The sequence below is a fragment of the Miscanthus floridulus genome, chromosome 18, assembly GCF_019320115.1.
Source record: "Miscanthus floridulus cultivar M001 chromosome 18, ASM1932011v1, whole genome shotgun sequence".
Taxonomy (NCBI): Eukaryota; Viridiplantae; Streptophyta; class Magnoliopsida; order Poales; family Poaceae; genus Miscanthus; species Miscanthus floridulus.
The window spans coordinates 83,682,856-83,695,657 of record NC_089597.1 but is presented as its reverse complement, the minus strand read 5'-3'; positions in this window follow the sequence as shown (position 1 = coordinate 83,695,657).

Below are 12,802 nucleotides of genomic sequence, written 5' to 3'. Positions count from 1 at the left end.
ATACATTACCCTACATAAGATACAAAAGCAGACAAAACAAGGGTAAGCCTGTTTGAGCAGAGGTCAATGGTTTATCTCGATCACATTAATGAGTTTAAGTTTATCAATACTTCCTTTGCCTAGCTACCTCTCTTATTTATTAACTTGTCACTTGTTTTAGTAGTCACCTAATGTATGACTACATCTCTTAACATTACTTTACTAGATTGTCATACCTAGTGATGATGCTAGAGATTCTTGTTGGTACAACCTAGTATTATTACTAGAATGATACTAAGTAGTTCTTTATTATTTTATATGACTAGGAAGAAATATATACATATATATATGAATGAAAGTAATCTGCAAGCGCACAGATAATATACCATTGTAGCACTTCACTCGGGAGTATTCTAGGTATCATTATTTATATTTTTACCACAAGGAAGGTCTGACAAGGATATGTATTGATAACTTATGCTATTGATGGAGAAGTAAACCATAACCAATATTCTTCTCACAATAGGGGTAAGTCAAGAGGTAAATGTATATATGAATGATGCATAATAACTAATCATTAATCACTCAGAGTACTCCTTTCTATGGCATTAGCATGGTTAAGTAGAATATTAGAGAATTAATTCCTAAGTCATTCTTAATTATAAGTCAAAGCATACATTGATTAGTGCAATTACACTTAGTAATCATAGCTAAGATCAACTTCATATCTACACAAAAGGAATATTACTAAGGAAGATTAAGAACAGAGCTTGTCTTCCTTCATAACTTGATCTTACTTGTCCTATATTCGGGGAGTGGACTACAAAGGACTCAATGGGATTGTCACATCCACGATCTACTACATGACTTGGAATATAGGGTGTATCCACAGGTAAACAACATATAAGCACCATGCTTACACAATGTCGACCACTCACCCCGTGTACACTAGGGTGAGTGCTATATGAACTTATGCATGAATATGTTGACAATCCAACTATACTAAGCATATAATCAAAGTAGACGATGAACATGATAATTAGGAACATAAACGATATGAATAATAATGTCATAACAATTGTAGCAAACATATAAAAGTAATGATAGATACAAAAGAGAGGGGTACAAAGATTATACCAAACCATGCTCTTGACATGATCAGGAATCCAAGCGAAACCAGCTTGCCTCTCTCTAGACCTAGCCTAACTAGCTATGCCCTAAAATATGATGGAGCTCTAAGGATGATTAGGGTTTCTGTCTTCTCAACTAACTTGATCAGGGTTTGATGATCTGATCCTAGGGGTGGCAGGGGCTGATATATATAGGTTGGGGGCATCAATCCTGAGCCCTCGGATCAAACTGACTTGAATAAATAGCATAGATGCAATCCTTAAGGCAGCGAAGAACCTACATTGCAACCGGGGGCTGATAGGTGGGCCCCAAGAGCCGGCCGGCCTGTAGGTGGGGCCAACTGGCGGCGCCTTGCCCTCTGCTTCGGTGTGGTATCTTCTCAAGTCTTCTAGAACCTTCTGGGGTCATTTTCGCTGTGGATAAGCACGATTAATTCTGACATCTAGGTCCATCTTGACAATTTTCTTGATAAACCCTACAGAAAATACAGATTCACCAAAACTCATAGAATTTGTTAGTTTAAACCTATAGACCTTTGCTGGTGATCATATTTATGCCCTTATACATGTTATATTGATAGTTTATAATGGTTGTTAACTACCATCAATAGTCTCCTCATCCCTACTCCATCCCTACTCCTCTTCTTCTCCACCATCTTGTCCCCCTCTTCTTTCTTCTCACCACCTGAGTTCCTCCTCACCCTTTTGAAAGTTTTTATAGAGCTTCCACCCTTCTTCTGCTTATTAGCCTCGCCTACAAGAGCAGGCAAGTCCTCATTCTCCTTTGGCGGCACTTGCATGGTACTGTACACGTCTAGGACATCCCCCACTGCACCCCCACCGATTTAGCTCCAGCACTCAACTCACCTACCTCCACTCCCATAACAGTATCTGTCAAGGTAGGGAGCAAAGATTTCTTGGAACCCCCTCCACCGTGACCTATTTTGCTACCTTCAAAGGGCTAGTAGCTCCTTTCTCAAGCTGCACCTCACAGAAGCGGTCCGTGTGGCCAATAAGACCACATGTGTAGCAGAAATCAGGGAGGTACTCATAGACAAGAGGACACCACTTCATCTCCTCCTTCCCATCCTCCCCCATGTCCAGAGTCACTCCTCTCATTAGAGGTTTCTTGATATCCCATCTCACCTTCACCCAAAGAAACTGGCCGATCGCCATCTCCCGATCATCAACATCCACATCCAGCACCTCCCCAAATAAATCTCCTATCATCTCCCTGGCCCTCTTGTTCATCATCCCCAATGGCATCTTCATGATACGCACCTAGATGGGAATCACATTGAACTCCACTTCATCAATTGTCTTATTCCCATCAAAGTCCGCCATCACCACTAGATCCTTACCAAACATCCATGGACCGTCCTCCAGTGCCCACCTCTTCCCCGATGCTTGCAGAAAGGTGAAGAGGAAGCGGTTCTCACCCAGATCTCTACACTCCACACCCATGAATAGGCACCAAACCAGGCATAGGGAAAGCTCTAGGGCTTTCGCTCGGACCGGTTTCTCCGACAACACCTTACCCACTGCTTGCGGCTCCAACTTCCCCTTGATCACGCCACTAGCTCCACCGATCTTGATCAGGCCCTTTTGTTCTATCTCTGACAACTGTAGTTCACCAGCATCCCTGACATCTCATCCGCCTTTGGATCCATGGGCACCAACACCAATAGTTGGACCCTGAACCCTACGTCTTGGGCAGCAGGAACTTGGTTAGAAACTTTAGGCTAGGTTCCGAGAAGGAGAATTTGTTGTGGACACGAATGATGGATGGGACGTGGACTCAATCTTAGATCCCAATGAAGAATCTAAGCCAGCAATAGAGAGGAAGGAGGAACCCTAAACGCCGCTGAGACTTGACTTGAATCGCCAGTTAGGCGACGAGACCCAATTGAACCATATACTTGACATCGGAAGCAAGTTGGTTTTGATTAGTAGTGAGACAATTTTCTCTAACATAAGTATGTTTACAGTTTACCAAATATAATAATGATAATTGATAACTATAATAATTTTTTTCTGCCTGCAAGGGTAAGTTCCTCACTACATAAAAAACAATTTTTAGCAATGGTTCGATTTTTTTGTAGGGGCGGCTGCTGATGGAGCCGCCCCTATAGTGGCGTGCTCGGGTGCCCAGACACCAGCCGCACCTACAAATAGAACAGCAGGGGCGGCTGGTGTTACGAGCCACCCCTACAAATGGGTCTAATTTGTAGGGGTGGCTCAATCACCGGCCGCCCCTAGAAATTCTATTTGTAGGGGCGGCTGGTGATTGAGTTGCCCCTACAAATGGCCCCATATTTATAGCTCCGATTTGTAGGGGCGGCTCAATCACCAGCCACCCCTACAAATACCCCCCATATAAAACAAATGCAGCACCTTCTTCCTCCTTGGGTCACTCACTCCAACCCGTGAAAGAAAGGTAGGGAAGACTTGGGCACCTCCTAAAAATTGCTCTACTAAGGAGGGAAGGTTTTGGTCTCAAATCCTTTGGTGGAGAGGTTGTAGAAGGTAAGAAAATGCTATTCCATACTTTTTTTGAAGTTTTAATGGTTGGTTAGTGAGTAATTAGAGTTTTGTTTTTCTCTCTCTTCTATGGTGCTTGAGCTACTTATAAAGCAAATTAGACCCAAGTTTTAAATGGACTAGGGTAAATTAGGGAGGAGAACAAGATCATACCCTTATTTGGTCCATGTTTTTTGATTTTAGTGAATAATTAGTTAGTTTTATGGATGTTTCATGTGCATGTGGATCTAGATCTAGGGTTTGGTTTTATTATTAATTTTGTTTTTGTAAATTTATGTTTGATGAAATTGGACTAGGGTTTGTATGAAAGATATTGGGTAAAGTATAATTGTTGCTAATTATTGTCTTTGAAATTTTTTATTGTAATCAATAAATATGTATTTTAATTATTTATGGATAAATGGGCCATTAATTAATTTTCCTTTACCATGGTGTGTTTGTATGCTTCATGTAATTATATTAGATTTATATTCATATATATCTGTAGTATATACAATTATTCTCAAGTAATTATTAATTTGTTTCATTTTTATATATATCTGAATAAGTAGTCCTTTAATGTTTGTTTTGTTGTTGTTGTAAAAGATGGAGTACAGGAACTCTTGGATGTATGGTTTGTTAAGGTTCAAGGCAGGTTTCCGTGAAGAGGTAGATAAATTTATTGAAGCCGCAAAGAAACATGCAACGACATTGAAAGAGAATAAGGATACAATTATTTGTCCATGTAAAGATTGCAAAAACCGTATGGCATGGACAGATGTGACTATCATCAGATCACATTTGATTATGCGAGGATTTGTTGAGGACTACACAGTGTGGATTCATCATGGTGAAATGGTTATTGTTAACGACAAGGATGAGGAGGAATACGACGACGAAACCATAGAATCCCTGTCCCAATATTCAGCAGAGCTTGATGCACGAATGGATTTCAAGTTTGGTAATGAACAAGGTGGTGATGCTGGTGGTTGGGATGGTAATGACGAAGGTGGTGCCAATAATGATGGTGGAGCACGTGTCGGGGATGAAGATGATTTGGAGGACATGATTCGAGCCCTTGGACCAGAGATTTTACTAAATAGCCCAAAAGGTCTAGAAAATTTGGAAAGGGTGACAAAAGCATCGAAGGAGACTATGTATGGTGTTGAAAAGGGTTGTCCGACACATTGGACATTGCTACGTTTTGTACTTGAGCTGCTCATCCTGAAGGCTAAGTACGGCTGGTCAGACTATAGTTTCAATGATCTATTGCATCTCCTATCATGGGTGTTGCCACAACCAAACTCAGTTCCCACCAACACATACCAAGCGAAGAAGGTCATAAGTCTATTGACATGGGGGTTGAAAAAAAGCCATGCATGCCTCAACCATTGTATACTTTTTTGTGGTGAAACGTTCAAGGCACTGGATAAATGTCCTCAGTGTGGGGCCAGCCGGTACAAGAACAATGACCTTTACGGTGGGGATGAAGCCTCCACAGGAAAAAAAAGAGGAATAAGAAGGGTACAAAAAAGGTGGTACAAGAATCTTAGCCCCCAGAGGACACTCCATTAGGCAACGATGCAAAGCAGAGAAGAATTCCTGCCTTGGTAATGTGGTACCTGTCAGTGACCGACCACTTGAGATGTATCTTCCTAAACCCTAAAGAAGCCGCACTCATGACATGGTGGGATGATGAGTGCAAGGTGGATGATGATAAGATTGCACACCCGGCTGATTGTAGTTAGTGGCAAAGGTTTGATGAGAAGCACAAAGAATTCAGCGATGACCCAAGGAATATACGGTTTGGCTTGAGTACCGATGGAATGAATCCCTTCAATGAGAGGATGAGCGACCACTAGCACATGGCCAGTGATCTTGACCATGTACAACATCCCAACATGGTTGTGTCAGAAGAGAAAGTACCTTCTCCTCACTATTCTTATTTCTGGCCCTAAACAACCAGGCATTGATATAGATGTGTTCCTTGAGCCTTTGATGCAAGAAATGGAGAGGCTATGGAGGCATGGGGAGCAGATGTACGATGCATTCCAAAAGGAGGACTTTATATGTAGAGCAATAATATTTGTTACTACCAATGATTACCCCACGCTGTTTGCTTTGTCTGGACAGATCAAAGAGAAGACGGGATGCTTGGTTTGCTTGGATGGTACTACATGGGTGTACCTAGATGCATCCAAGAAGATAGTTTACCTAAGGAACCGACGCTTCTTAAAGACAAGTCACAAGTACCACAGCAAATTGTTCTTTAGATTTTATGACAATGCCCCGGAGATTGAACCCCCTCTGGAGACACTCATAATAGAGAACACATGTACAGAATGGTGAAAAACATACGCATCGTCTATGGAAAGAAGAATCCGGATGGGACGAACAGAGATAGAAGCACACCTCCTGTCGAAGGAGTACCTTTCAAGAAACAATCGATCTTCTTTCAGTATTTGCCTTATTGGCCAGACCTAGAGGTCCCCCATGCCATTGATGCTATGCACATGTAGAAAGAATGTCTTTGAGAGTCTCATTGCTACCTTAATAGACATAGGCAAGTCAAAGGATGGTCTGAAAGCACGGAAAGACATGGTGCAGCTAAATGTGATGACACTAGCTTCACCCGATACCTGAGGCTAATGGAAAATACACTCTGCCTGTGGCTTGCTTCAACCTAACACCAGACGAGAAGAAAGCTATATGCACTTTCCTAAGGGGGATCAAAGTCTCAACTGGGTTTTCAGCAAATGTGAAGAAGCTAGTGTCGATGAAGGACTTGTCAATAACACACTGCAAGGCTCACGATTGCCATGTGATGCTGACTAGTGTTTCTACCTATTGCAATCAGGGCTATAAAGCCAGAGTTCTTAAAATGGCCATCACCCGCATGTGCTACTTCTTTTCGAAGATCTCACAGAAGACGATTGGCAAGCGAGAGCTGAGTGACGTACATGAATTTGTGGTGAGACACAAAATCAACTGGAGATGTGTTTACCTCCTGCTTTTTTTAATATAATGTCACATCTCATGATTCACATGGTTCATCAGATACAGGCGCTGGGCCTTGCTACTTGCATGAAATGTGGTCCTATGAGCGGTTCATGTCGGTTCTAAGTCGATACATGCATAATCGAGCATACCCAGAAGGCTCCATGATAGAGGGTTATAGTACTGAAGAAGTCATCGAGTGCTGTCAAGAGTACCTAAAAGTACAGAAAGGGATTGGTAAACCCAATTCTCGTCATAAGGGTAGGCTGGCTGGGAAGGGCACTAGTGGTAGAAAAGTGTTCATCGACCATGATTACAAAGAGATGAGTCGGGCGCATTACAGTGTCTTGTAGAGTACACAACTGATGCAACCATACATTGATGAACACTTGGCTATCATTATGGCGGAGAGAAATAGCCATTCAGATGATTGGGTCATAAAACAACACAAGCAATGACTAACTACATCGTTGAAGGACCAAAACATACCGCCTGGAGAAACCATAGACTCTATTACCATCAGTAGGTTAGTGGAGGGGCCATCGAGACAAGTGACATCTTGGAATGCTTATGACATCAATAGGTATACGTACTATACCCACGCAAAAGGATAGTAAATATGTGAACCAAAACAGCGACGTTCGAATAGAGGCTATCGATGGATTGGGGCGAAAGATCCAATACTTTGGCATCATTGAAGAGATATGGGAGCTTGACTATGGAAGGGATATAACGGTGGCCCTGTTTCGATGCCGCTGGATTAAACAACACCAACTGAACGAGATCGGATTGAGAGTCCTGGACCTTGAGAATCTAGGCTACCAAGATGACCCTTGGGTGCTCGCTTCACGTGTTGCACAAGTTTTCTATTTGTCTGACCCACAAAGTAACCTCCCCCCTGAAGAAGAAGACAAAGCACGTGGTTGCCTCCGGAAAACAGCACATTATTGGAGTTGATGGCGTGGACGATGTTGAAGCTTACAATAACTACAATGAGATGCCGCTATTCATAGACTTTCCTAAAAAGATCAGTGTTGTGGAAAATAACCTCCCCAAAGATATAATGCCATGGGAACAAAAAGGTGTCAAGGGGAAAGTCGTTACAAGCGGGCTAGCTAGTTGTTGAACGTGTAGTGTTTGTGTAAGTGTGTGTTTATACGTGTTTAAGACTACATATTTTTGTATGTGTGTGAGACTACATTTTATGCATGTGTGTGAGACTACCCTTTGCAACATCCAGATCACTCTATTTGAACATCCACTCTATTACTACTAAAATTTTATGAAATCACTTAACACTTTATGAAATGAAGAAATGATCAAAATAAAAGTAGGAGATCTTGATGAGTTATACAACTTTTATATTCATCACTTTATGAAATGAAGAAAATGACCAAAATTTGTAACTAGTCTTTCTCCCTCATACTAACTCCAAATGTGATGATTTGTTTCCTAAAATTTTCTAAAATCTTGTCCTATCAAGTTAGTATGTTGATTTGGTCATTCTTTTCACTTGACAAAGTTTGAGCACTTCAAATTTTCAAATTTAAAAAAAATGATAAGTTCGAATGAGATTTTCAACCATTAAATGATTTTAGATGAAAAAGTGATGAATACCAAAGTTGTATAACTTATCAAGATCTACAACTTTTATTTTGATCATTTCTTCATCTGACAAAGTGATAGTAAATATTGTTCACAAATCAACATGTTTCTCGTATAGTTCATGAAACTATGAGTCATATGTGAATTTATGAACAATGTTTACTAATACTTTGTTACATGAAGAAGTGACCAAAATAAAAGTTGTAGATAGTGAGGATTTCAACAACTTTTATGTTCACGACTTTTATTGTTGAAATTATTTAAGGTTTCAAAATCTTGTTTGAAGTTGCCATTTAGTGAAATTCAAAATTTCAACTGTCCAATTTGGTAAAATGAAAATATGACCAAAATAAAAGTTGTACATATTGATGAGTTCTACAACTTTGATATTCATGAGTTTTTCATCTGAAATCATTTACTCTTTCAAAATATTGTTTCAAGTTGAAATTGTTTGAATTTCAAAATTTGAATCGTTCAAACAAAGTCACATGACAAGATGACCAAATAAAAGTTGTACATGTTGATGAGTTATACAACTTTTATGTTTACAACATTTTCATTTTATTTCATTTAATGTCATAAAATTATAGTCAAAGTTCTAAAATTCAAATTTTAATTTTTTTTTTTATTTTCTATATTGTTTTGACTACAATTGTTTATATATATATTTCTTCATATATAGAATAATACAAAATATTATATTTGTGCATATACACAAATTTTTTATATTACTTTGTGTTTTTATGATATAAAAAATATAGAATTTATAATTTAAAAAATAGAAAATATTTGTAGGGGCGGTTGGATCAGGAACCGCCCCGTAAAAATGCATTGGTAGGGGCGGCTCGATCAGGAACCGCCCCTACAAATATATTTGTAGGGGCGGCTGGATCAGGAACCGTCCCTACAACTGCCGAGTATAAATAGGAAGAAGCGCACGGGAGTCATCGTCTGGGCGCTGTCTTCTTCCTCCGACGCCGTCAGGCTGCCCGCGGCCTAGGGTTTCCGCCGCCGGTCCCGCACCCGCCCACACCAGCCCTCGGTGCTCGGCGTCCCGCACCCGGCCACCGACGCCTGCCCCCGCGCGCCAACCCTCGGCGTCCCACGCCCGGCCCTCGGTGCCCGCCCACAGCAGCCCCCGGCGCTCGGCGTCCCGCACCCCGGCCCCTGCGCGTCGACCCCCGGCGTCCCGCGCCCGGCCCCCGGCGCCCGCCCCCGCGCGCCGACCCCCGGCATCCTGCCCACGCGCACCGACCCCCGGCGTCCCACGCCCGGCGCCCGCCCCGCGCGCGCCGACCCTCGGCGTCCCGCCCCCGCACACCAGTGCACATTGTCCATCTGGACCGATAAGTGTCAGCTCTCTGGTTGCTCAGTTTTTTACAACAGTAGTTATTCCTTGTTCAGATTCCGTTGCATGAAGTGAAAGTTACATTCCACAGGTCAAAATGTAGCTACATTCCACATACATTTGAAATAAATTTCTTAGAGGTGCCTGGCTGTGTATATTCTATTGACTGGAACAATAAGTCAGCAATAAATAGGAATCGTTTTACAACAGAAATGCCACATAACATGTTTAACTTGTTTTTTTAATATGTTTTTCTTAAAATTATAGTAACATTATACTCTAGTCAAAAGATGAAAACAATGTGCTGTTAGATTTGTGACTCCTACCTATGAGCAATCTGATTAATTATAGCTGTAGTAACTAATGGCACAAGTAAGAATATGAATAGGAAATAACACAAAAAAATTTGACAACTTTATAAATCACCTGAACACTAAGAATTTCCTTACAAAAAACACTTGTAGAATCATAACTTGCGGAGTCGCGTGACTTCGTAGTTATTTTTTTTAGAATTTGAGGGCATCGCCCCTGTCTTAGCATTAGCAAAGGCCAAAGCATACAGGTTACAACATTCAGGTGGATCTCACCCATCAAAACAGTTCTCTAACGAAACCTCACATCAGTTTTCTCATCACATACTAGACCACCTTACAGAAAACGAACCTAAGCTATGAAGCATCTCAGTTCTCTTTTCCCAGGTTGAGGCTGACCTAGGCTCTTCCACTCCTTACAGTTTCAGCCTTAGTGCTTAGCTTCTTCTTCACTTCCTCAGGCAGTGGAAGATCATCCCTAGTTATGAGCTTGCTGAAACATTAAGGAGTCCCAGCTATCTTTCACTTGATTCACCCAGTTAAACTTGGCAGCCTTGAGGCAATGTTTTTCAACTTCTCCAGTCTCCCAGAGAATTCCAGTTTCTTTGCTTGAGAACATAGAATCACCCAGGCATGCAGCATAGCTGCAATTCTCAAAAGCAAAATCCTAAGGTCCTTCCAAGATTCTCCCTGAAAACAGATATTATTCCTTAGTTTCCATAGCCCCCATAGGACTGCAGCACAAAAAGAGTTGCAAACTACAAACTTTTTATTGCTCAACCACATCTGTCCAATTGACAGAAAGTTTTGTCCTAATTCTCTATCACAAACTTCTAAAAAACAGAGCCACATCTGCTTTGCAACTGCACATTCAAAAAACAAGTGCCTGCACTTGATTCATTTTCTTTACAAAAGCGATAGGTCAAGTCATCTAGTTTTTTCCTAATATTCAGTTTATCTCTTGTCAGATTCTTATTTTTTGAAAGCAATCCAAAGAAAGAACTGCACCCTAGGTGGAACTTTTAAATGCCAAACTACAGGGACAAAAAGAGGGAGGATACCTCTGAAGTTAATAATCCTATATAAGGACTGAGAGGAGTAAATGCTATTTGAGTTAAACTACCAGACTAAGGCATCCTCATCCTCAGTAAAAGAGATGGTTGAAGCTAACTGAACAATTTCCAACCATAGGTTCATCAGTCTTTGGTCAAAGTCCCTTCTAAAGGTACATTTCAAATCACTCCCATCCCATAGATCAGCAACAGTCCCAGATTTCTCCTGCACTAATACATAAACTTCCCGGAATTGGATAGCTAGGCTAGAAGGACCCAACCAATTGTCCTCCCAAAATTTAACTTTTTTCCCATCTCCTATCTTCCATCTAAAACCTAACTTTGCTACTGCAGCAGCCCACATCACACCTTCAAAAAAACTAGGGAAGCTCCATTAGTAGATCTACAGAAAATGTTGGGTCTATCAGTATCATATTTAAAATCAATGTACTGCCTCCATAGTTTATGTCTATCTACGTTGTATCTCTTAATCCAGGATGCTAATAAGCTTATATTCAAGTATCTTAAATTTGGTATCCCTAGACCTCCAAAATCTTTAAGCATTGCTACACTATCCCATTTAACTAAATTATATATCATTCGGTTCTATTGTTACACTACAATTAAATTATTTATTTGAATATAAATTTTTGGAGAGCATGTCCAATGTCCAAAATAACATTATTCTTTCATGGTGAGTGGTACTGAGGGGTTATATACCTGCATGGCTCTCCAGTAATAAGGCAGGAAGGATACTGCATAAGCGAGGTCTCTAAAGTGTTTAACTCTTGTGCAGTAGCCATAGTCTTGTGTCATGTAGCTGCCTGTTATGTAGTAACATGCCAAATACTCCAGGCTCCTGAGCACTAGTACATGTTTGTCAGAAGTCATTACATGCTTAGTCATTTTGATACTAATACAATCATTTATGCTCAAGTATGTAGTAGCTTATCGAGTTGTTATACTCCGGTCTTTCTTTTGTGAATTTTACAGCATGGTATTGGGTTAACAATCTACCAGCTTACTATTGTATGGTAGAAGTAGAAGATCTCTCTTTTTCTCCATAGGTCACACTAGATGCCTCCTTGTGATGGCATTTAGCAATTTTCCAACCATTTTGCTTGCCTATTGGCCTCCAGCATGGCTTCTATCGGCGACTAACACTTGTCGACTTCCTACAGGCCGATTTGTTTTTGCTTCCTACAAGCTTACCGATAGTACTTGCCTATCGGCTTCCTGCATGGCTCATATCGGCTACTGTATGGCTGACATGATCCTATCGTCTCCACTCTGTTTCTTATCCTCTCCTCTATGTTTGGCAGCAGCAGCTGCTCTATTTGTTTTGTCAAGCTCATGCTGCTCTATTTGTTTTGGCAAGCAGCAGCTACTTTTTTGGCCTCCTCTCCTCTCCTCTTCTCTCCTCTCCTCTCCTTTTTGCCTATGATGAAATTGTCATCTCCATATATTCTCTAAAATGAGCTGATCAAATGATTATTGACATATTTCTAAGGCCTCTTACTCATACTCCTCCTACTTCTACTACTACTACTAGTACTACTACTTCTACTACTACTACTACTTCTACTACTACTGCTGCTCCTACTACTACTTCTACTACTGTCCTACTACTACTAATTTCTACCTTTTGCTTATAGCAGTAAGTGATTTCCTATGTTTTCACATTGGCCGGTTTCTACTGTTACCTATATTTGTGATATTTTCTTGGACTCCTCCTCCTCTTCCTACCACTACTCCTACTACTACTCCTACTACTACTACTACTCTGTTTTTTGCTTATATAATGCTAGTGTGTAGTGGTTGTTGCTACTACTACTACTCCTCCTACCACTACTCCCACTA